Source organism: Mesoplodon bidens (assembly GCF_964165515.1).
Source record: "Mesoplodon bidens genome assembly, chromosome: 6".
NCBI lineage: Eukaryota > Metazoa > Chordata > Mammalia > Artiodactyla > Ziphiidae > Mesoplodon > Mesoplodon bidens.
Genome location: NC_138162.1, coordinates 42650810 through 42677208, shown reverse-complemented (window position 1 = coordinate 42677208; position 26399 = coordinate 42650810). Strand labels below are relative to the sequence as shown.

General features: G+C 37.5%; 1 protein-coding gene across 3 annotated transcripts in view; it reads right to left on the bottom strand.

Annotated features, from left to right (window-relative positions):
* AGTPBP1 (ATP/GTP binding carboxypeptidase 1) overlaps nucleotides 1–26399 on the bottom strand; it is a 173639-nt gene that overhangs the window by 145201 nt on the left and 2039 nt on the right. The window lies entirely within an intron of this gene.

Genomic DNA, 26399 nt, shown 5'->3' with positions numbered 1-26399 from the left:
AGTCCGAGATCAAGGTGCTGGCAGTTATAGTGTCTGTGAGAACTGGCTAGATGGTTCATAGACCCCCATCTTCTCACTGTGTTGTGGCATGGGGGAAGGGGCCAGGGGGTTCTCTTAGGTGTCTTATAGGAACACTCATCCCATTCCTGAGAGCTCTACCCTCATGACCTAATCACCTACGAAAGGCCCACCTCCAAACACTACTGCACTGGGCATTAGTTTTCAAAAAATAAATTTTTAGGGACACAACATTCAGTCTGTGGCACTATCTGAATCACTTTTATGATCTGACCTACCTCATATTTATTTTAAAATATTTCAGGAGGTTAGGAAAAATGGACACTTAAACAGAGCTTAACAGTGGTTACCTCTGGGCATGGGGGTGAGTGGAAGAGGGGGCTGGAAAGCAAGGTGATAGTGGAAAAAAGATCTTTGATTTCTTATGTTTTGCCATACTGTTTTACCTTCTTATTTTGAAATTATTATAAATTCACAGGAAGTTGCAAAGATAGTAGAGAGAGGTCCCGTGTTTCCTCTCTGTTTCACCCAACAGTTATATGACATTTTATGCTAACTCTAGCACAGTATCAAAGCCAGGAATTTGATATTCATACAACATGTTTCTCTAGTTCTATGTCATTTTATTACATGTGTAATTTATGTAACTACCATGTTCTGCTATATTTTTAAAATATTAGAAAGCATGGATTTACTTGAGTAATTAACTTTAAAAAGATGAAAATCACTGTAACCTCAAAATTCATTCATTTAACAAACATTAATGGCTTCATAGCTTCAACGGTGTATGGCCAAAGAAAGTACTTCCAAGAAGGAGCATTTGATACAGCTGATCACTCTCTCTTCTTGCAAATACTTTATTTATATGGCCATATTTTGTTTTCTGCCTACCTCACTGCCACCCCTTCTTAAGTTTCCTTTACTAGAATGCCCCAGGGCTCAGTTCTTGTCCTTTTCAACTCCAGTCTCTTCCTTGGTGATCTCATCCAGTCTCATGACTACTCAACATCTCCACTTGGCTCTCTAATAATATCACAAACTCAACATATATAAAACTAATCCGACTTTCCCTTCCCTTCCCAATGTGCTCTAACCTCAGCTTTCCCCAACTGTAGTTAGAGACAATTCTCTCTCTCTCCAATTGCTCAGTCTAGAACCTTAGTGTCCTTCTTGACTCCTGTTTTATTTTACACCCGACATCCAACCCATGAGGAAGTCCTGATAATTCTGCTTTCAAAATATATCCAGACTCCGATCACTTCTCCACATCTACTACCATGATTGTGCCACTGCCCTTATCAGTCTCCTTTCACTCTATTCTCAACACAGCATCCTGACTGATCCTTTTAAAAACTTGAAGAGAAAAAAAAAAAAAAAAAAAACAGTAGATAAATCTTAACAGCACTCTGCTCAAAGCCCAGCAATGCTGCCCATTTCAATGACATTAGGGACCCTAAGGGAATACCCCAGCCCTTCCCTCACTAACCTCATCTCCTACCTACAACTCTTCTCCCTCACACTGCTCTAGACACACTGGCTGGGCTTCCCTGCTTTCCACCAACATGCCAAGCTCACTCTCGCCTTACTACCTTTGCCCAACCTGTTTCCTTTGCCCAGAATGTTCTACCAGGTATCCCAATGACCAACAAACTCCCAAACTTCCCTGGCCCAAGTATCACCTTTTCAATAAAGCCTATCCCAACCATCCTATTTAATACTGTAAATCACTTCCATACCCTGGCATACCCACTGCCCCTTGCCTCAGTTTACTTTGTCTTTTCCCAGAGCACTTACCGCCTTCTATGACAGGATGGTTCAAAAGTATCAGAACACTTTGAAAATTGTACTACTCAATAATAACTGATTATAATTGAACAGGTGTCAAAACAAATTTTTAAGGGAACAGTTTATTTCCATGTACTTATAAATGCTCAATATATGGCCTTATCACACCACATACATTAATCCTGTACTCTAATTCACCCCAAACTCTTAGCAGCTTATCACCACTGGTGAGTACAAAAGAACCACAATGGGTTCCTTCATTTCCTCAAGGTTTTGAGGAAAGCAGCAGCAACCCAAGGTTCTTGATATAACCACATAAGTCACATAGTTTAATATCTAATATCTTGTTGGTCACTTACTTGACTCTTTTTAATCACCTTGTGAACTAGACAATTTAACTCTGTGTACTATTTATTATCTATTTCTCTCCACTGGAATTAAAGTTCCGTAAGGCCAGAAATCTTGGTTTCGCTCACTGTCTCCCAAGTACCTAGAACAGTGCCAGCACATTGCAGGTGGTAAATAAACTTCTGAATGAACAAAATTTTGAGAAAATTTTACTACACAAATAAGAAATCTTCATTTTTAAAAATCCAACAATATGGTAGATATATTGGCATGCAATATCTATCCCAATTTCTCTCCAGTGTGCCTTCCTGTACTACAGGAATGTGAAAGCTTTCCCAAATTAAAAAAAAAGTATTTCCTAGACTCTCCTGCAGCTAGGGTTCCAGATGTTTTCCTCAATTTCATCATTTATGAAATTTATTAGACTGAAAGTCAGAAAAAGGCCACTTGATCCCACAGGTAAGTACCAACTTAAACGTGCTTAGTTCTTCTACAGCAGTGTATGGAGAGGTCCCAAAGTCTAGTCCAGGGTTTCTCAAAGTGGGGTCCACAAGCTGAATTCTTTGAGAGCTCATGATGGGGGGCAGGGGGTTCTTATTTCCTTTTCTTTTACTTTTGTGCACCAAGCAATGACAGCATAATTAATGATTTTGTTACAAATCAGCTGTGTGTGATAGTGCACAGTAGGACCATGTTCATTTGGTTAGAGTTGGCCTTGATAATTGAAGACTGCAGGACACAGGGAGAAGATAATAGGCTAATGACTATCAGCCTCTCCTTTTCAAATTGCCTCCCCTAATCTCCCCTTGTGCACTGCTAACTGCCTTATAGGAGCAAACAAACTCTACAAGTGTAATGAAAAACTGGAGGGAAATTTTAATTCTAATGAAAAAAACTTTATACCCAGTTGCCCCCATTCCTAATGCTTTGCTATTGGTCTGAACATTCAAAAATGTGGACTAAATAAATTACCAGGGACTTCTACTGTGAAATGTTTGGACTTTTTGTGATTTTCTCATTTAATTGTTTGGTATGCCCTTATGTCTCACACATTAACATTTGTAATTTACAAATATGCCTGATAATCCAATGTGGCAATTTTTGAGGCTGAAGTGTGAAAGGAAGGTCAGTGGACAATTCTGGTAAGATTAGTAATGAAGAGTTGTATCTTGTGAGTCATTTCACTAAATTAATGCAACAAGAGAGACACACAAAAAACATATCCTTCTAATGAAAACTACTTATCAATGGATTTATACAATGGAATATCCTATTCCATTTTGTGTTGTCTGTGGAAAACAACGTTTCAAGTGCAGCAATGGCTCCAGCAATATTCAAAAGACATAGCTGCAAATTATAGTCATTTGACACATTAAAGATATTAATGGGATCTCAAAATAAGCATAATAAAGCTTTTGCTTTAAAAATAACATATAATGAAAAGGCTGAGGTAGCAAGTTATATAGTAGCAGATCTTATTGACCAGAAAAACGAAAGCCACCCCAATTGCTGAGAACCTAATACGGCCAGAATGTAAAATTATGCTGAGTGAAATGTTTATATGAGATGCAGTAAGAGAAATTTTTAAAGTTCTACAGTACAATAACAGTAAGGTAAGTCAATGTATTGACATGTCATGTGATGTTGAAGACCTACGTGATAACAGGAAAACAAGTTTCTCTAACCAGATTGATGAGCCAACAGAGTTCATCATCTGTAATATTTATAAGATTACATTATGTATTTATAGATTTTATAAGATTTGAAAATGGTAAAATCAAGAAAACTTTTTTTTGCTACAGAGTGCTGCCCAAAGCCAGCAAAGGACAGGATATTTAATGTTTTGTCCTCTGTCTAGAAACAAAAGGTCCATCTTGGAGGAACTACGTTGGCATCTGTGCTGAAAATGTCCCACCAATAGCTGGCTCCATGTGAAGATGTGCCACTATTGTTTAAACTCTCCCCACACCCCGAAAAAAAAAAAGCCTGACTTCTCAACACAGTGTTTTCTTCACAGAGAAATGCTAGTGTCAAAAGCTCTGGGAGATGCAATGAAAAAGTTCTATTTGAAGCTACAAAAAATGATTGACTTTATTAAACAAAAACCTGTTTACTCAAAAATGTTTAAAGAGCTATGTGAAAACCTGGACAAAGAGCACATAAATCTCCTGCTCCATGCAGAAGTCCAGGGGCTTAGCAGATGAAGAGTTCTCAACAGGACATCCGAGCTGAATGGTGAGCTGCAGGGGTACGTTCGCAAACACAGTAGGCCAGATTCTGCTAAGTGCTTAGAGGATGAAGAATGGCTACTGAAACTAGCCAACTTAGCAAACATTTGTTATCACATGAAACAAATGAACCACTCTCTGCAAGACCTTAAAGAAAGCATTTTGACTTCAAGTGACAAGATTCTTGGGGAAAAGATCAAGTGACAAAAGGATATCAAAAGATGCTCTTATTGCTGCTTGGACTTAAGAGTGAAAAAAGATATATCTGCAAATCTCAAGTCTTGCTGACCTAGGGGAACAAAATTTTAAAATAAAATAGAACAGTATTTTCCCTTTCTTTTCAAACAAGTGTAAGGCTAAAATGAGAGACCCTTTCTCTGAATCATCTGTGCAGGCTGAGAACTTGACTTTGAGGAGGAAGAATTTTGTGCACTGCGGTCTGACTATGAAATCAAGATGGTATTTACTGATCTGCCCCTAAAAGGTGCTGGATTTCTATCAAAGAGTAGTGTCCTGAAAATCATAAGAGGGTAATGAACATTTTGCTGCCAGCTTTCAATTTCGTTATATGTGTATGGAACTTTTTGTTTAACAAGCATCAAGAGCAAGGAGGAAATCATCTTATGTCAGTTGAAAATGAAATCTGTGAATGGTTATTTAAAGTTCAACCAAAGAACACAAAAACAAGTTCCATATGAAAGACATAAACTTCACTCTTTATTTTTAGTTTTAAAAACTAATAAGTTTATTGTATAAAACCTTTTCATAAAATATCAAGTGATCAACACACATATATATACTCATTTGTAATTCCTGGACCTATATTTGAGCCTCATCATGTCAGTCAGGAAAAAATGAGTTTATTTTTTTCGAATTCTGGTATAAATTCTAATGGGCTATATTTTTATTAATATTACTTTGGCTTATAGCTTTTAGATAGCAAATATCTGCACTGTCAATAATTTTCATGTTTGTAGTAAATGCTAGTTAAAATCAGTTTACAGTGGTACTGGCAAGAAGATAGACAAAGAGACCAATGGAATAGAACTGCAAGTCTAGAAATAAACACGTACATTTATGGCCTATTGATTATTGACAAGGGTGTCAAGTCCATTCCATAATGAAAGAACAGTCTCTTCTACTGCTGGGACAACTGGATTTCCACATGCAAAAGAATGAATTTGAACACCCACTCACACCATAGATAAAAATTAACTCAAAATGAATCAATGACCGAAATATAAGCACTAAAACTCTTAAAAGAAAACACGGGAGTAAATCTGTATGACCTTGAATTTGGCAATGGATTCTAAGTTATGGCAACAAAAGCATTAGGAACAAAAAATAAATAAATAAATTGAACTTCAAAATTAAAACCTTCTGTGCATCTAAGGACATTGTCAAGAAAGTGAAAAGACAACATACAGAATGGGAGAAAATATTTGCAAATCATACATCTCATAAGGGTTTAATATCCAGGGACTTCCCTGGTGGCGCAGTGGTTGAGAGTCTACCTGCCAATGCAGGGGACACGGGTTCGATCCCTGGTCCAGGAAGATCCCACATGCCACAGAGCAGCTAAGCCCGTGCGCCACAACTACTGAGCCTGCGCTCTAGAGCCCACGTGCCACAACTACTGAAGCTGGCACACCACAACTACTGAGCCCGCACGCCACAACTACTGAAGCCAGCAAGCCACAACTAGTGAAGCCTGCACACCTACAGCCCATGCTCCGCAACAAGAGAAGCCACTGCAATGAGAAGCCCACGCACCGCAACGAAGAGTAGCCCCCGCTTGCCACAACTAGAGAAAGCCTGGGTGCAGCAATGAAGACCCAGTGCAGCCAAAAATAAGTAAGTAAATAAATAAATTTTAAAAATAAAAGAATGTGGATAAATTGAAACCCTCACACATTGCTGGTGGGAATGGAAAATGGCACAACCACTATGGAAAATAGTTCGGTGGTTCCTCAAAAAGAATTACCATATGACCCTTCAATTCTACTCGTAGGTATATACCCACAAGAATTAAAAACAGAGACTCAGATAATTGTACATCAATGTACATAGCATTCTTCACAACACAAAAACAACCTAAGTGTCTACTGAAAGATGAATGTACAAAATGTGGCATATACACAGGATGGAATGTTATTTAGCCATTAAAAGGAATAAAGTTCTAACACATGCTACAGTATGAATTAACCTTGAAAACATTATGCTAAGTGAAATAAGTTAGAAACAAAACAATAAATATTGTATGCTTCCACTTATATACAATATCTATAATAGGCAAATTCATAGAGATATAAAGTAGATTAGTTTACTGGGGGCTAGTGGCAAGGGTGAATGGGGAGTCACTGCTTAATGGTTGCAGAGTATCTGTTTGGGGTGATGACAAATTTTGGAAATTAGATAGCGATGACTGTTGTATAACATCGTGAAAGTAATTAATGCTACTGAATTATAAGCTTAAAAATGGTTAAAATGGCAAATTGTATGTTAAATATATTTTACCACAATAAAAAGATAATTTTTTTAAAAATCAGCTTACAATATTTTTTTAAACTAAGTCTACCAAGCTTGCTTTTCAAAAAAATTGAATCCCATTTTAGCTTAAGCCAGTTATTTAACAGAAATTTATTATCATCACCATATGTGGTTTTTTTTTTTTTTTTTTTTTGCGGTGTGTGGGCCTCACACTGTTGTGGCCTCGCCCGTTGCGGAGCACAGGCTCCGGACGCGCAGGCTCAGCGACCACAGCTCATGTGCCCAGCCGCTCCGTGGCATGTGGGATCTTCCCGGACTGGGGCACAAACCCGTGTCCCCTGCATCAGCAGGCGGACTCTCAACCACTGCGCCACCGGGGAAGCCCTCACCATATGTGTTTTTAAACATCATAAAAAGGAAAGAGATTAGTCTCCAGAACAGTAAGCTAAGTTTAACTACCTGGTTATTTTTCAAGTAAGGTTGGTTAAAGTCTTTATTTGTATAAATAAAAATAAAATTACTCTTGTACAAGCCATATACCACAAGCCATACTATTGATATCTTGTATAGTAAAAATCTGTAAGACTCCTAGGTCTACTTGGATAAAGTACAAAAATACAGTGGGAAATTTAGGAAAAGGAAAAACTGTTTTTTCTACCTGCACAATTTAGGACAGGAGATCTCTCTTTCACCAGTCAAATGAAGGGAGGTGAACAGGAGGTGGTCAGACAATTACTATATCTAAACTTTCTGTTTACACTAATATCACACCTGTAACCTGAGACCTGAAAATTATTTCATGGATCCTCCAAGGTATAAAAATTGAGAAAGGCTAGTCTAGTCTCTTGTAGGCAGGGCTGGTACAGACCAGAACAGGTCCAGTGCGGTTCTAGAGCTGATTAAGTATAGCAGGAGATTCCCGATTACCATGGCCTCCTGACCACATTTTCCTGATTTTAAAACAGTAGTAAAGATCTAGAGGCAATTTCACAATTAGACAGGAGGCCTCTTAGTCAAAAAAAGACAATAACTCCCTGTGTTTCTCAGTTCTGTGCAGAGGTTTTGGAGGTTGTTCCTTTGAAGCTCAATCAAGAGTCTCTTTCTTTAGTTGTCTAAACAATTCTGTAAACCACTTAATACCTGTGCTAGATACTGATTCATTACCCCCTCCTCTCCAAATTCACCCTTTTTGCCTGTACTGTGAAAATGTATTTATGCACTTAAAATACCAATTTCTTTGCCAACTGACATGATATTAAGCTTTGTCAAGAGAGCAATGGAAAGACACTGTGGGGGGAAAGGATTCTGTTTCGTGGTTCCAATGTGCTCACTTGGCTGCAGCAGGCAAGGCTTCTCCAGGACCCACCCCGACAAGGATGGCTTCTCCAGCACCAGATTCCTGCAGCAGTGCAGCTTCTCCAACAGGAGGTTAGGCAGTTTCATAGCAGAGTGCCGCTGGTGAGTCACCTCCCCAGGAATGCTTTCCCTGGAACCCAAGAGGGCACATATCCAGCAAATTCTCCTAGTGCCACACCTTACCTACTTGACTTGAACGTGCCCTACCTAACCAAGGATAGACATCAGTGAGCCCTGGGGTTAGAAACTGCTCTTTATATCAGCTATTCTTATATTCTTTAGCACTACCTTGACTTCTTACTGGTAAATCCCATATTGCTCCAATCCCGTTATAGTCAATAATTCTTTTTTGTTGTTGTTGTTGTTGGCGTATAGTTGATTTACAATGTTGTGTTACTTTCTGCTGTATGGCAAAGTGAATCAGTTATACATATAAATATATCCATTCTTTTTTAGATTCTTTTCCCATATAGGTCATTACAGAGTACTGAGTAGAATTCCCTGTGCTATACAGTAGGTCCTTATTAGTTATCTATTTTATATATAGTAGTGTACATATGTCAATCCCAATCTCCCAATTTATCCCTCCCTCCCTTCCCCCCAGTAACCATAAATTTGTTTTCTACATCTGTGACTCTATTTCTGTTTTGTAAATAAGTTCATTTGTACTTTTTTTAGATTACACATATAAGCAATATCATATGATATTTGTCTTTGTCTGACCTACTTCACCTAGTATGATAATCTCTAGGTCCACCCATGTTGCTGTAAATGGCATTATTTCATTCTTTTTTATGGCTGAGTAATATTCCATTATATATATATATATGTATCACATCTTCTTTATCCAATCCTCTATCAATGGACATTTAGGTTGCTTCCATGTCTTGGCTATTGTAAACAGTGCTGCAGTGAACATTGGGGTGCATGTATCCTTTCAGATTATGGTTTTCTCCGGATATATGCCCAGGAGTGGGATTGCTAGATCATATGGTAGTTCTATTTTTAGCTTTTTAAGGAACCTCCATACTGTTCTCCATAGTGGTTGCACCGATTTACATTCCCACCAACAGTGTAGGAGAGTTGCCTTTCCTCCACACCCTCTCCAGCAATTATTGTTTGTAGACTTTTTGAATGATGGCCATTCTGCCCAGTGTGAGGTGATACCTCATTGTAGTTTTGATTTGCATTTCTCTGATAATTAGTGATGTTAAACATCTTTTCATGTGCTTTTTGGCCATCTGTATGTTTTCTTTGGAGAAATGTCTATCCAGATCTTCTTCCCATTTTTTGATTGTTTTGTTTTGTTTTGTTTTTTGGTTTTGGGGGTTTTTTTTGACATAGAGCTACATGAGCTGTTTGTATATTTTGGAGACTAATCCCTTGTCGGTCACTTCATTTACAAATATTTTCTCCCATTCTGTGAACTGTCTTTTCATTTTGTTTATGGTTTCCTTTGCCGTGCAGACACTTTTAAGTTTAATTAGGTCCCATTTGTTTATTTTTGTTTTTATTTTTCATTACTCTAGGAGGAACTGCCTGTCCTAAATTGTACAAGATAGGTACTACCTGACCCTGATCAGATCAAAAAAGATCTTGCTGTGATTTATGTCATAGAGTGTTCCGCCTATGTTTTCCTCTAAGAGTTTTATAGTGTCTGCCCTTACACTTAGGTCTTTGATCCATTTCGAGTTTATTTTTGTGTATGGTGTTAGAGATCTAATTTTTTTTTTTTTACATGTAGCTGTCCAATTTTCCCAGCACCAGTTCTCAGCCTTTTGGTTAAGATCAAGTGTAGTCAATAATTCTTTATACTACTCTTTCCCTGTTAAATTACTGTGTGGCTTCTATCTCCTGATCAGACCCAGACTGATATATCCCAACAATTTTTTAAGCTATTTACTACCCCACAGTAAATAAATCCTCTCTGCTTAAGTTACATCAAGTGGATTCTGTTCTCTATAATTAAATCTTCACTGTTTTCTCTTTGAATAAAGAATTTTAGGGGGTGGGGGTGTGGAAAGATTTTACAATATTCATAACATCATTTTTTTTTAATTAGGAAGTAATACTAATTATACATAGCCAGAGTTAAGAATGGCTACTGAAGATTATATTCCCAGGTCAGGCTATTAAATACTTTAATTGTAATATTAACTTCATCTTAGAGTACTATCATTCCTGTAATGCCTAACCACTATTTTAAAAAATTAGTCCACAGTGAGATACCACTTCACACCTACTAGAATATCTACAATAAAAAACACAGATAATGACAAGTGTTAACAAGGATGTGGAGAAACTAGAACACTTATACATTGCTGATGGGAAAGTAAAATAATACAGCTGCTTTGAAAACAGTCTAGCAGTTCATCAAAAGGCTAAACATAAAGTGGCCATAACGACTCAGCTATTCCATCTCTTGGTACATAACCAAAGAAATGAAAATTATATCCATACAAAAACCTGTACACAAATGTTTATAGAAGCATTATTCATAAAAACCAAGAAGTGGAAACAACCCAAATGCCCATCAACTGATGAATGGATAAAATGTGGTATATCCATACAATGTAATATTATTCAGTGACAAAAAGAAACAAAGTACTTATATGTGCTACCTGGATAAACCTTAAAAATATTATGTTAAGTGGAAGAAGCCAGTCAAGAAGGACCACATAATTATATAATTCCATTTATATGAAATATCCAGGATAGCTAAATCTATAGAGACAGAAAGTAGATTAGTGGTCACCTAGGACTAGGAGAGATGGGGATGGGTGTGCGGGAAGAGGCTAAAAGGGTGTGGGGCTTCTTCGAGGGGTAATGAAAATGTTCTAAAACTGACTGTGGTGACGTCTGCACAATTCTGTGAATGTACTGAAATCCACTGAACTGCATACTTTAACTGGTGAAATTATATGGTATGTGAGTTATATCTCAATACAACTATTTGAAAAAAAAGCTTAATCTCTGCAGGTACTTTCATAATTCAACCATTCCTAAATTAGGATTAGAGACTTAAATCCCTCTGTACCTCAGTGCCTGCTTCTCATGATGGAATACAATATCCTTTACACAAAAGCAAAACTACAGACCCACCTGGCTCTTGGGGATATGTATTCTGAGTTACTTACCCAAAAGAGGTTTGGGGGAAAAAAAAGCTACACTATGCTGTCACATAAAAATCCACAGTATACACCTCCCTCAGTTGGGGGAAGAGTCTGTATAAATTGATTTTTATATATTTAAATGTGGCTTACACTAGAATTAAATGTGGAAATCTGGCCTTAGCAGAAAATCATACAAGCAAATAAACTTGCTCAAGCTAGCCCACACATAAGGAAAAGTAAACAATTTTGCATATTCTAGCTCAGAAGTACAAAGGTTTGGATCTTCTGAATTTCTGAGATTTTCCTGATCTTTTGCTCTCAACTAGAACTAGTTCCAGAGCCTAGAGAATCTAAAAACTGAAACCCTCAGTTCTCACTGGCTTAAGCCTGGAATCAAGCTCATCAGCCAAGTCAATAAACAGGCACACACACATAAGGCATCAGTATTTCATACATGTAAACTGTCCTAATTTTCATTCCACAAACAAGCCACAGAAGAAATTCTGACACACAGCAAAGGTAAAGCTGTATATTCTAAATATATAAAGACTTCAAATACATGTGGTTTTAAATTTATTTCAAGTCAAACTGCTAAAAAAGAAAAAACACCAAGAACCATATACTGTTCACACTCCAAAGCCCCATCTAAAATCTTTTAAAAACAGTCTGAGGAAATATGATTCCCTTTGACTTGACTTGCTTAAACAACTTGGTCCAGTTCCCATTCAGCCAGAACAACTTCACTAATTTACTCTCATCTGTTTACTAATGGGTCTCCGCACAAGGTATCATTAGACAAAAAACTTCCACTATTTAAAAACGTTTGAGGGCTTCCCTGGTGGCGCAGTGGTTGAGAGTCTGCCTGCCGATGCAGGGGACATGGGTTCGTGCCCCAGTCTGGGAAGATCCCACATGCCGCGCAGCGGCTGGGCCCATGAGCCACGGCCACTGAGCCTGCACGTCCAGAGCCTGTGCTCCCCAACGGGAGAGGCCACAACAGTGAGAGGCCTGCGTACTGCAAAAAAACAAACAAACAAAAAAAAAAAAACAAGAGTTTGGATGGTTCACACACTACTCCACAAAAGATGCTCTGACATTTACAAAGGTCTAATTTGTTCTGCTATGTGATGTTTTAATTATACTACAATTAATAGGGTCTTATTGTTGGAGGAGCAGAATCCAACTACACTTCAATTTAATTAGTTTATTTAAAGTAACTCTTCCACCCAACACTGATTCCAACTGACTATTTTTATACTTAAACAAATGCCAAAATTCCTAAATCCATATGGAAGAAATTAAAATTCTTACCTTGAAGCACATATTTTCCTTGCCTCTAATCTATGACTCTAACCCATTAAAATGATTTAAGTTTTGTTTATTTGTTTCTTTGTTTGTTTTAAGGAAAGTACCACAGCCCTAAGTCACCTCCCACTAATATCACAATAGGAATCAAAATATACAGGACATGAGGAACTCAAAAAGCTATCAGGCATATAAGAAACTAATAGCAAAATGACAAAGTTCCTCCTTATGAATAATTACTTTAGATGTAAATGGATTAAACTCTCCAACAGACATTGACAAAAATGGATTTAAAAACATGATCCAACTATATGTTCTCTACAAGAGACTTACTTTAGATACAAAGGTACAAGAGGGGTTGAAAGTGAAAGGATGGAAAAAGATATGACATGCAAATAGTAACCAAAAGAGATCACGGGTGGCTGTACTAATACCAGACAAAATAGACTTTAAATCAAAGGAGGTTATAAAATACAAAGAAGAACACTATATATTAATAAAAGGCTCAAGAGAGCAAGAAGATATAACAATTATAAACATTCACCTAATAACAGACTATCAAAATATATGAAGCAAAAACTGACAGAATTAAAGGGGAAAATAGACAGTTCTATAATAACAGTTGGCAGTTTCAACACCCTACTCTCAATAATGGATAGAACAATCAGACGGAAGATAAGTAAGGAAATAGAGGACTTGAACAACACAATTAACCAACTAGAGATAACAGACATATATAGAACATTCTACCTAACAACAGATTATACATTCTTCTCAAGTACAAGTGGCACATTCTCCAGAATACATGATATATCAGGCCATAAATTATGTCTCAATAGATTTTTAAAGACAGATAATCATACAAAGTATTTTTCCTAACTACAACAGAATGAATTTAGAAATCAGTAAAAGAAAAATTAGAAAATTTACAAATTTGTGGAAATTAAACAATACGCTCTTAAACAACCACTGGGTCAAAGTAGAAATCCTAAGGGAAATTAGAAATACTTAAAAGACAAATGAAAACAAAAAACACAACATACCAAAATTTATTAGATGCAATGAAAGTAGTGCTAAGGGGGAAATTTATAGCTGTAAACACATATTAAAAAATAAAGATCTCAAATCAACAACTTAACTTTACAATTTAAGGAACTAGAAAAAGCTGAAACCCAAAGCTAGCAGAAAGAAGAAAATAATAAAGACTAGGGCAGAGATAAATGAAACAGTGAATAGAAAAATAATACAGAAAAACCAACAAAAACAAAAGTTGATTCTTCAAAAAATTTACAAAATTGATGAAACTTTAGCAAGATTAAGAAAAAAGAAGCAAATTACTAATCAGAAAGTGCAGACATCACTGATTCCACAGAAATAAAAAAGATTTTATGAGAGTACTGTGAACAACTGTGCACCAACAAAGTGGATAACCTATGTAAAACTGACAAATTTCTAGAAACCTATTATGTCACAAAGAAATAGAAAATCTGAATAGACCCATAATTATTAAGGAGATTGAGCCAGTAATCAAAATGCTCCCAACAAAGAAAAGCCCCAAACCTGATGACTTCACTAGTGAACTGTACCAAACATTTAAAGGATATCAATGCTTCTCAAATTCTTCAAAAAACTGAAGTGGAGGGAACACTTCCTAACTCATTCTATGAGGCATCGCCCTGATACCAAAGCCACACAAAGACATTACAAGAAAACTACAGATCAATAACCCTTTGAACACAGATCCAAAAAATCCCCCACAAAATACCAGCAAACTGACTTCAGCAGCATAAATGCAAATCAAAAGCACAATGAGATATCACCTAACACCCATCAGGATGGCTACTATCCAAAAAAAACCAAAAAACAAAAAAACCCACACACAGGAAATAACAAGTGTTGACAAGGATATAAAGAACTTGGAACCCTTGTTCAATGTTGGTGCTGGTGTGAATATAAAATGATGCAGCCGTGATGGAAACAGTATGGTCGTTCCTCAAAAAATTCAAAATAGAATTACCATATGACCCAGCAATTCCACTTCTGAGTATGTACCCAAAAGAACTAAAAGTAGGGTCTTAAAGGAATATGTGCACACCCATGTACACAGCAGCAGCATTATTCACAACAGCCAAAAGGTAGAAGCAACCCAAGTAACTATCAATGGGTGAAAAAACAAAAAAATGAACAAATATGGTATATACATACAATGGAATGTCAGCCTTTAAAAGGAAGGAAATTCTGACATGCTACAGCATAGATGAACCTTGACGATACCATACTAAAAGAAATAAGCCAATCACAAAAGAGCAAATATTGTATGATTCCATTCATATAACGTAGATAAAGTAGTCTAATTCAGAGAGAGAAAAAAACAAATGGTAGTTGCCAGGGGCAGGTGGGAGCATAAGAAATGGGCAGCTATTATTTAATGGATCAAGAGTTTTAGTTTTTCAAGATGAAAAGCTCTAGAGATGGATGGTAATAATGGATGCACAACAACGTGAATTACTTAATGCCACCGAACTGTATATTAAAAATGATTAAGGGCTTCCCTGGTGGCGCAGTGGTTAAGAATCAGCCTGCTAATTCAGGGGACATGGGTTCGAGCCCTGGTCCGGGAAGATCCCACATGCTGCAGAGCAACTAAGCCCATGCGCCGCAACTACTGAGCCTGTGCTCTAGAGCCCACAAGCCGAGCCTATGTGCCACAACTACTGAAGCCCGCACACCTAGAACCCATGCTCCAAACAAGAGAAGCCACCACAATGAGAAGCCTGTGCACCACAATGAAGAATAGACCCTGCTCACCACAACCAGAGGAAAGCCCACGTGCAGCAATGAAGGCCCAACGCAGCCAAAAAATAATAAAATAAAATCATTTATTTTAAAAAGAGATTAAAATGCTAAATTTTATGTTATATATATTTTACCATAATTTCTAAAAATAAATTTTTAAATCAAAATATGGACCAAAAATATGAATGAGTCAGTATGTTAAAAATTGGAAAAAATAAGTTTCAAATATAAACACAAAATTAAAACTGGGGGGGACTGGTTAGATGGTGGAGTTGAAGGACATGCTCTCACTCCCTCTTCTGAAAACACCAGAATCACAATTAACTGCTGAACAATCATCGACAGGAAGACACTGGAACTCACCAAAAGAGATACCCCACATCCAAACACAAAGGAGAAGCCACAATGAGATGGTAAGAGGGGCGCAATCACAATAAAATCAAATCCCATAACTGCTCGGTGGGTGACTCATAAACTGGAGAACACTAATACCACAGAAGTCCACCCACTGGAGTGAAGGTTCTGAGCCCCATGTCAGGCTTCCCAACCTGGGGGTCCGGCAAGGGGAGGAGGAATTCCTAGAGAATCTAACTTTGAAGGCCAGCGGGATTTGATTGCAGGACTTCGACAGGACTGGGGGAAACAGAGACTCCACTCTTGGAGGGCACACACAAAGTAGTGTGTGCATTGGGACTCAGGGGAAGGAGTAGTGACCCCATAGGAGACTGAACCAGACTTACCTGCTAGTGTTCGAGGGTCTTCTGCAGAGGTGGGGGGTGGCTGTGGCTCCCCGTGAGGACAAGGACACTGGCAGCAGAAATTCTGGGAAGTACTCCTGGGTGAGAGCCTTCCCAGAGTCCGACATTAGCACCACCAAAGAGCACCGGTACGCTCCAGTGTTGGGTCGCGCCAGGCCAAACAACGAACAAAGAGGGAACCCAGCCCCACCCATCAGCAGACAAGTGGATTAAAAGTTTTACTCGGCTCTGCCCACCAGAGCAACACCCAGCTCTACCCACCACCAGTCCCTCCCATCAGGAAACTTGCACAAGCCTCTTAGATAGGCTCATCCATCAGAGGACAGACAGCAGAAGCAAGGAGAACTACAATCCTGCAGCCTGTGGAACAAAAACCACATTCACAGAAAGATAAACGAGATGAAAAGGCAGAGGGCTATGTACCAGACGAAGGAACAAGATAAAACCCCAGAAAAACAACTAAATGAAGTGGAGATAGGCAACCGTCCAGAAAAAGAATTCAGAATAATGATAGTGAAGATGATCCAGGACCTCAGAAAAAGAATGGAGGCAAAGGAAAAAGAATGGAGGCAAAGATCGAGAAGATGCAAGAAATGTTTAACAAAGATATAGAAGAATTAAAGAACAAACAGAGATAACAATACAATAACTGAAATGAAAACTACACTAGAAGGAATCAATAGCAGAATAACTGAGGCAGAGGAACGGATAAGTGACCTGGAAGACAGACTGGTGGAATTCACTGCTGCGGAACAGAATAAAGAAAAAAGAGTGAAAAGAAATGAAGACAACCTAAGAGACCTCTGAGACAACATTAAACGCAACAACATTCACATTATAGCAGTTCCAGAAGGAGACGAGAGAGAAACGACCCCAGAAAATATTTGAAGAGATACAGTCAAAAACTTCCCTAACGTGGGAAAAGAAATAGCCACCCAAGTCCAAGAAGTGCAGAGAGTCCCATACAGGATAAACGCAAGGAGAAACAAGTTGAGACACATAAAAATCAAATTGGCAAAAATTAAAGACAAAGAAAAATTACTGAAAGCAGCAAGGGAAAAATGACAACGTACAAGGGAACTCCCATAAGGTTAACAGCTGATTTCTCAGCAGAAACTCTACAAGCCAGAAGGGAGTGGCAGGACATATTTAAAGTGATGAAAGGGAAGAAACCACAAGCAAGATTACTCTACCCGGCAAGGATCTCATTCAGATTCGATGGAGAAATCAAAAGCTTTACAGACAAGCAAAAGCTAAGAGAATTCAGCACCACCAAACCAGCTCTACAACAAATGCTAAAGGAACTTCTCTAAGTAGGAAACACAAGAGAAGAAAAGGACCTACAAACACAAACCCAAAACAATTAAGAAAACTGTCATAGGAATATACATATTGATAATTACCTTAAATGTGAATGGATTAAATGCTCCAACCAAAAGACACAGACAGGCTGAATGGATACAAAAACAAGACCCATATATATGCTGTCTATAAGAGACCCACTTCAGACCTAGGGACACATACAGACTGAAAGTGAGGGGATGGAAAAACATATTCCATGCAAATGGAAATCAAAAGAAAGCTAGAGTACCAATATTCATATCAGATAAAATAGACTTTAAAATAAAGAATGTTACAAGACACAAGGAAGGACACTACATAATGATCAAGGGATCAATCCCAAAAGAAGATATAACAATTATAAATATATATGCACCCAACATAGGAGCACCTCAATACATAAGGCAACTGCTAACAGCTATAAAAGAGGAAATAGACAGTAACACAATAATACTGGGGGACTTTAACACATCACTTACACCAATGGACAGATGATCCAAACAGAAAATTAATAAGGAAACAGAAGCTTTAAATGATACAATAGACCAGATAGATTTAATTGATATTTATAGGACATTCCATCCAAAAACAGCAGATTACACTTTCTTCTCAAGTGCACATGGAACATTCTCCAGGATAGATCACATCTTGGGCCTCAGTAAATCAAGCCTCAGTAAATTTAAGAAAATTGAAATCATATCAAGCATCTTTTCTGACCACAATGCTATGAGATTAGAAGTGAATTACAGGGGAAAAAAAGTAAAAAACACAAACACATGGAGGCTAAACAATACGTCACTAAATAACCAAGAGATCACTGAAGAAATCAAAGAGGAAATTTTAAAAAATACCTAGAGACAAATGACAATGAAAACACAACAATCCAAAACCTATGGGATGCAGCAAAAGCAGTTCTAAGAAGGAAGTTTATAGCAGTACAAGCCTACCTCAAAAAACAAAAAAAAATCTCAAATAAACAATCTAACCTTACACCTAAAGGAACCAGAGAAAGCAGAACAAACAAAACCCAAAGGTAGCAGAAGGAAAGATATCATAAAGATCGGAGCAGAAATAAATGAAATAGAAACAAAGAAAACGATAGCAAAGATCAATAAAACTAAAAGCTAGTTCTTTGAGAAGATAAACAAAATTGATAAACCATTAGCCAGACTCATCAAGAAAAACAGGAAGAGGACTCAAATCAATAAAATTAGAAATGAAAAAGGAGAAGTTCCTACAGACGCCACAGAAATACAAAGCATCCTAAGAGACTACTACAAGCAAGTCTATGCCAATAAAATGGACAACCTGGAAGAAATGGACAAATTCTTAGAGAGGTATAACCTTCCAAGACTGAACCAGGAAGAAATAGAAAATATGAACAGACCAATCACAAGTAATGAAATTGAAACTGTGACTAAAAATCTTCCAACAAACAAAAGTCCAGGACCAGATGGCTCCACAGGTGAATTCTACCAAACATTTAGAGAAGAGCTAACACCCATCTTTCTCAAACTCTTCCAAAACATTGCAGAGGAAGGAACACTCCCAAACACATTATATGAGACCACCAGCACCCTGATAACAAAACCAGACAAAGGTACTACAAAAAAAGAAAATTAAAGACCAATATCACTAATGAATATAGATGCAAAAACCCTCAACAAAATACAACCAAACAGAATCCAACAACACATTAAAATGATCATACACCACAATCAAGTGGGATTTATCCCAGGGATGCAAGGATTCTACAATATATGCAAATAAATCAATGTGATACACCATATTAACAAATTGAATAAAAACCATATGATCATCTCAAGAGATGCAGAAAAAGCTTTTGACAAAATTCAACACCTATTTATGATAAAACCTCTCCAGAAAATGGGCATAGGGGGAACCTACCTCAACATAATAAAGGCCATATACGACAAACCCACAGCAAACATCACTCTCAATGGTGAAAAACTGAAAGCATTTCCTCTAAGATCAGGAGCAAAACAAGGATGTCCATTCTCACCACTGTTACTCAACATTGTTTTGGAAGTCCTAGCCACGGCAATCAGAGAAGAAAAAGAACAAAAGGAATACAAATTGGAAAAGAAGTAAAACTGTCACTGTTAGCAGATGACATGATACTATACATAGAGAATCCTTAAGATGCTACTAGAAAACTACTAGAGCTAATCAATGAATTTGGTAACGTAGCAGGATACAAAATTAATGGACAGAAATCTCTTGCATTCCTATACACTAATGAAAAATCTGAAAGAGAAGTTAAGGAAACACTCCCATTTACCATTGCAAATACCTAGGAATAAACCTACCTAGGGAGACAAAAGACCTGCATGCAGAAAACTATAAGACACTGATGAAAGAAATTAAAGACAATACCAACAGATGGAGAGATATACCATGTTCTTGGATTGGAAGAATCAATATTGTGAAAATGACTATACTACCCAAAGCAATCTACAGATTCAATGCAATCCCTATCGAATTACCAATGGCATTTTTTACAGAGCTAGAACAAAAAATCTTAAAATTTGTATGGAGACACAAAAGACCCCGAATAGCCAAAGCAGTCTTGAAGGAAAAAAACGGAGCTGAAGGAATCAGACTCCCTGACTTCAGACTATACTACAGAGCTACAGTAATCAAGATAATATGGTACTGGCACAAAAACAGAAATATAAATCAATGGAACAAGATAGAAAGCCCAGAGATAAACCCATGCAACTATGGTCAACTAATCTATGACAAAGGAGGCAAGGATACACAATGGAGAAAAGACAGTCTCTTCAATAAGTGGTGCTGGGAAAACAGGACAGCTACATGTAAAAAAAATGAAATTAGAACACTCCATAACACCATACACAAAAATAAACTCAAAATGGACTCGAGACCTAAATGTAAGACCGGACACTATAAAACTCTTAGAGGAAAACATAGGAAGAACCCTCTTTGACATAAATCAAAGCAAGATCGTTTTTGATCCACCTCCTAGAGTAATGGAAATAAAAACAAAAATAAACAAATGGGACCTAATGAAACTTAAAAGCTTTTACACAGCAAAGGAAACCATAAACAAGACAAAAAGACAACCCTCAGAATGGGAGAAAATATTTCCAAATGAGTCAACGGACAAAGGATTAATCTCCCAAATACATAAACAGCTCATGCAGCTCAACATTAAAACAACAAACAACCCAATCCAGAACTGGGCAGAAGACCTAAATAGACATTTCTCCAAAGAAGACATACAGATGGCCAAGGAGCACATGAAAACCTGCTCAACATCAGTAATTATTAGAGAAATGCAAATCAAAACTACAATGAGGTATCACCTCACACCAGTTAGAATGGGCATCATCAGAAAATCTACAAACAAAAAATGCTGGAGAGGGTGTGGAGAAAAGGGAACCATCCTGCACTGTAGGTGGGAATGTAAATCGATACAGCCACTATGGAGAACAGTATGGAGGTTCCTTAAGAAACTAAAAATAGGGCTTCCCTGGTGGCGCAGTGGTTGAGAGTCCGCCTGCCGATGCAGGGGACACGGGTTCGTGCCCCGGTTCGTGAAGATCCCACATGCCGTGGAGCAGCTGGGCCCGTGAGCCATGGCCGTTGAGCCTGCTCATCTAGAGGCTGTGCTCCACAACAGGAGAGGCCACAACAGTGAGAGGCCCGCATACCGCAAAAAAAAAAAAAAAGAAACTAAAAATAGAATTACCATATGATCCAGCAATCCCACTGCTGGGCATATACCCATAGAAAACCATAATTCAAAGACACATGCACCCCAATGTTCACTGCAGCACTATTTACAATAGCAAGGTCATGGAAGCAACCTAAATGCGCATCAACAGACGAATGGATAAAGAAGATGTGGTACATATATACAATGGAGTATTACTCAGCCATAAAAAGGAATGAAATTGGGTGATTTGTAGATATCTGGATGGATCTAGAGGCTGTCATAGAGTGAAGTAAGTCAGAAGAAGAAAAACAAATATCATATATTAACGCATATATGTGGAACCTAGAAAAACTGTACAGATGAACCGATTTGCAGGACAGAAGTGGAGACACAGATGTAGAGAACAAACGTATGGACACCAAGAGGGGAAAGCGGCAGGGGGTGGGGGTGGTAGTGTGATGAATTGGGCTATTGGGATTGACATGTATACACTGATGTATATAATATGGAAGACTAATAAGAACCTGCTGTATAAAAAAATAAATAAAAGAAAATTTGGACCAAAAAAAATAAAATCTGTTAAAAGGGAAAAAAATTTAATTTAATTTAACTAAAAAAAAATTAAAACTGAAGAGATGAAATTAACAGATGAAAGAGACATTTTCAAGGCAAAGAAAAAAATCCCAGAACTCCAGAATTGTAGCAGGCTTCAAAGATCTCGTGGAAGTCAAATTCCTTCACTCTGTAAATTAGGAGAGAAGCTCCTCAGTGAAGTTAGCTGTCTTGCATCAACTATCATCAGTCAGTTCTGCCTACATTCAACAAGAAGCTGTGCCTACCATAAATTAACAAATCTGGAGTTTTTGTCAAAAATAGCATTCTTTTCAATTCATTAAACTCTATTATATGTAGACAGTGTTAACATTTTTATTACTATTATTCTACCATAAATCCTTCATTGACATTATTATTATTATTATTCCCAATGTAACCTATACCCTTATAATCATAATCGTAAATCATTTTCCCCATAGGGAAAAGATGTGACACAAAGACAGCAAGTGCTGGGCACCTCTCCTTAGGATGGTTCATCCTCAGCATGAGTTAAATGAGAAATGAAGGGAGCTAAGTAGTTTGTCTTTTTTTTTTTCCAGCTTATGAGCTGGGTATCAAGCGAGTTTTCCATACTGTGCCTTTACTATATTTGCCTAATATGTAAAATCCAAAAAAAAATAGATTTGAACATTTATGTGGAAATGTACTACCAAATCTTCTTGTTTTAAAATAGTATAATTTCAAAATACTAATAATATAGCCCCCTTGTATCAGCACTTGACTAAAACCCTAAGAAACCTCTCAACTTTCTATGAATAACCTTTACTCTGCTTAAATGTTTTTTTTTTAAAGAAGGCCTTTACAGGGACCCAAAAGTCTGAAGCAAAAATAGACTAGAAATAGTTACTACCACTTCCCTTCCTAATCAAAGTTTGGTAGAAATCCCCTATGATTTATACTATAAGTCCTCAAAGTGTGGTCTGTGGAACCCTGGGGTCCCAACACCCTTTTAGGGGGTCCACAAGGTCAAAACTATTTTTATAATAATACTAAAACATTATTAGCCTTTTTAACTATATTAGCATTTACACTAATAGTGCAAAAGCAATGGTGTGTAAAATTTCTGGCACCTTGGAACAAATTATAATGGTGGCACCAAACTGTACTGTTATTAGTGATTGTATTTTCACCATCAAGCACAAGCAATTATAAAAAAAAGTGTTTCACTTAAGAATGTCCCTGAAATAGTAAAAAAGATATTAATTTTATTAAATCTTGGCCCTTGCATACATATTCTTTTAATGTTCTATGTGAAAAAATGGTTAAGTATGCATGAAGCCTTTCTTGCTATATACTAAATTATAATGCTTGACAGCTGTCTCAAGGAAAAGTGCTTCTGTAACTGAATTGAGAGCTTGAATTAGCCTTTTTCATTAGGCACCACCTTTACTTAAAAGAATGACTTAGGTATTTTGGCAGAGGTTTGCTCAGAAATGAATGAAGTCTATTTGTCACTTACAGGAAACAACTGACAATCATATTTGTTGCCAATGATAAAATTTGAGCTTTCAAGCAAAAATTAGATTTCTGGAAAACTCATATCCACCATCATGTCACAACTGGGACAGCTTCCCAATAACTTGTTTCTGATGGAATAGGTGGTGATATTGATATTAACAAACATGATTTTTTTTATTTTATAATGAAAAGTAACTCACTGAACCAATATTTACAAATGACCAGGGCATGATGTTATAAATTCAGGCATGGGCATTAGGTCTGAATTCTAAGTTCAGACCAATGGATTTTAACATAACATTATTAAAAAGTCCAATGTTACGATTTCAGATTCCATACTGCAACTGTCAGGGAGGAAGAAAACTTCCCTCTACCCTTCTTCTAGGTTATTCTGGCTGGTCTAAGAATTAAATTGGCATGAGACAGATTAACAGGAGAAAAGCAAATTTAATTTCATATGTATGGGAATCCCATCCACATGAGGGGTCAGAGACCCTACATACATCAGAGCTTCAAAGACAGAAAGGTAAAATGAAGTGTGTACGTCATCCTGAGCTACAGAATGGGATAGGGGCCTGGGCCTTCCAAGAACTAAGGTCATTCACAGGACAATAAGAAGAGCAGATGTTTGACAATACGATGTTTGTCTGCCATATAGATGGGGCCACTAGGATAAAATTTATCTCTGGTAATAACTCTTTTTCTGGGAAAAATCCCCAATTTAAATTCTTCTAGGTAGTTAAGGAAGGGGCAGTAGTTTCCCTTGAACAGGCAGTTTCTCAACTGCCTTTAGCTCAAAATAATCCACACTCAAAAGTGGCACATTTTGGGGAGGTTCATTCCAAACCTTTATATAACTAACTAAAAACTGTCATATGCTGAGTTTTGATGTAGTACCAAACAAGTATATCCATAATTATCTGGAGGCTATCAAAATATCCCTTCCTTTTTCAGCCATTAATTGTGTGAGGCTGGATTTCTCTCTGTATATATACTTCAACCCGAACAATATATTGCAATAGACTGAATGCAGAAGCAGATATGAGAATCCCCCTGTTTCTATTAAACCAGACATTAGAGGTTTACAAAATCTAGAATGCCAGTCTTCTCACTCCTTTATTTATTCTTGAAAAATAGTCATCTTTCACTAAAAAATACGTTTATGTTAACATGTAATGGGTTTATAATGATCATTTTAAGTGAATTAATAAAAATTTTGCACCTTTGCTTTAATTTATAATATATAATCCACAAAAGCTTTTTGTGGTGCTCAATAATTTTTCAAGAGTATAAAAGGGTCCTGAGACCAAACATTTGAAAGCACCTGGTGTAAAGAACAAAGTATTAATATCAGATCCCTGCAAACCAAAAAGAATGAGAAGTACATTTTAAAAAATTTGTTTTAGTTTTCCTAGGAAAATTACATGAAAACTGAAAAGGAACACAATGGCAAATCAAAATTAACCTCATTCTAAGTAACATCAATACAGAATTTAAAAAGAAAAGAATGCTTAGATGAAAGTGATTTTGTATATCCTGGATACATGCAATATCTTGATCAGATAAACACATAAATATATCCATTAATAGTTTGATAGATAATATTTTTGATAGCTGCACATGACAGCCAAAGAAACATGCAATCACAAACTCAGAAACAGGTGATTAAAATAGCAGCCACCACCACCATGAGGGAGACAATCCAAGGTTCTGTCAGAAGGGACAAACAGGGATACTACAGCCACTCTCCGGCAGCATCTCAGGGCACCCAGCTCAGGGTCTAGCTGTTCTAAACTAAACAAATTACATGCTTCCAAGTCAGGACAGTAACACTAAGCTCTCACTTAGCCCCAAAAGAGCAAATGGGTCATCGTGGAATTAATCTGGAATAACAGTGCTCGATCAGCCCAAAGCCCCTTTACGGTTTACTAGATCCCTTGCACTGAGGAAAAACACTAGCAATATTTACTGAGCATTTACTATGTGCCAGGCATTGTGGGCTAAGCACTTTATATGTATTAACTCATTTAATATTCAAGATCAGCTTAAGAGTATACACCATAATTATCCCCAATTTTGGAGTTGAGAAAATTGAAGCACAAAGAAGATAAACAACTTGCTCAAAGCAAAGCCAGGATTCAAATCCAACCTGTCTGGCTCTGAGACCCAGCCCCTTAGCCACTACACTGTAGTACACAGAGGCACAGTAACCAACAATAATATATAAAGTTTAAATTCAGTGTCCACGGTTGACAATTTCTGTTGTTTACACTGAGACCTACTGCCTAAGAGAAGCTCCCAATTTGCAGAGAGCCCTCTGACAGGTCATCCATTACTACCCATGCACTGTTCAACTTCCAGGTATTAAGGGGCTTCGAGCAAGAAAAGTAGATTTTGGAAGGTGAAACTGTGGAAGAGATTTTTTTTTTTGTCCAAGATATAGAATATAATACAAATTAGATGATTTCACATGTCTTGGACCTCTTTTTCTTCCACTATTGAAAATAAAACTGTTATTATATAAGAATCTAGCTAGACTATTCCAAAGAGAATAATGCCTCAATTCAAGTGAACTAAAAAAGCTTTATAAAAACTGCTTTTACAAAAGCTCAGATTACACTATACATTTAAATGTTTTGCAACGTGGCTGATTACAAGGGTAGCTCTATGTCTATACTTTTCATTTCAGTGCTCAGAGTGAGACTGCAGTTCTAAGTATGTGTTGAAGCAATTCAAGGCAGAGTTTTGAGGTCATTAAAAATGAACCTAGGGGCTTCCTTGGTGGCGCAGTGGTTGGGGGTCCGCCTGCCGATGCAGGGGACATGGGCTCGTGCCCCGGTCCGGGAAGATCCCACATGCCGCGGAGCGGCTGGGCCCGTGAGCCATGGCCGCTGAGCCTGTGCGTCCGAAGCCTGTGCTCCGCAACGGGAGAGGCCACAACAGTGAGAGGCCCGCGTACAGCAAAAAAAAAAAAAAGAACCTAGGGCTTCCCTGGTGGCACAGTGGTGAAGAATCCGCCACAACTACTGAGCCTGCGCTCTAGAACCCGCAAGCCACAACTACTGAAGCCCGCGCGCCTAGAGCC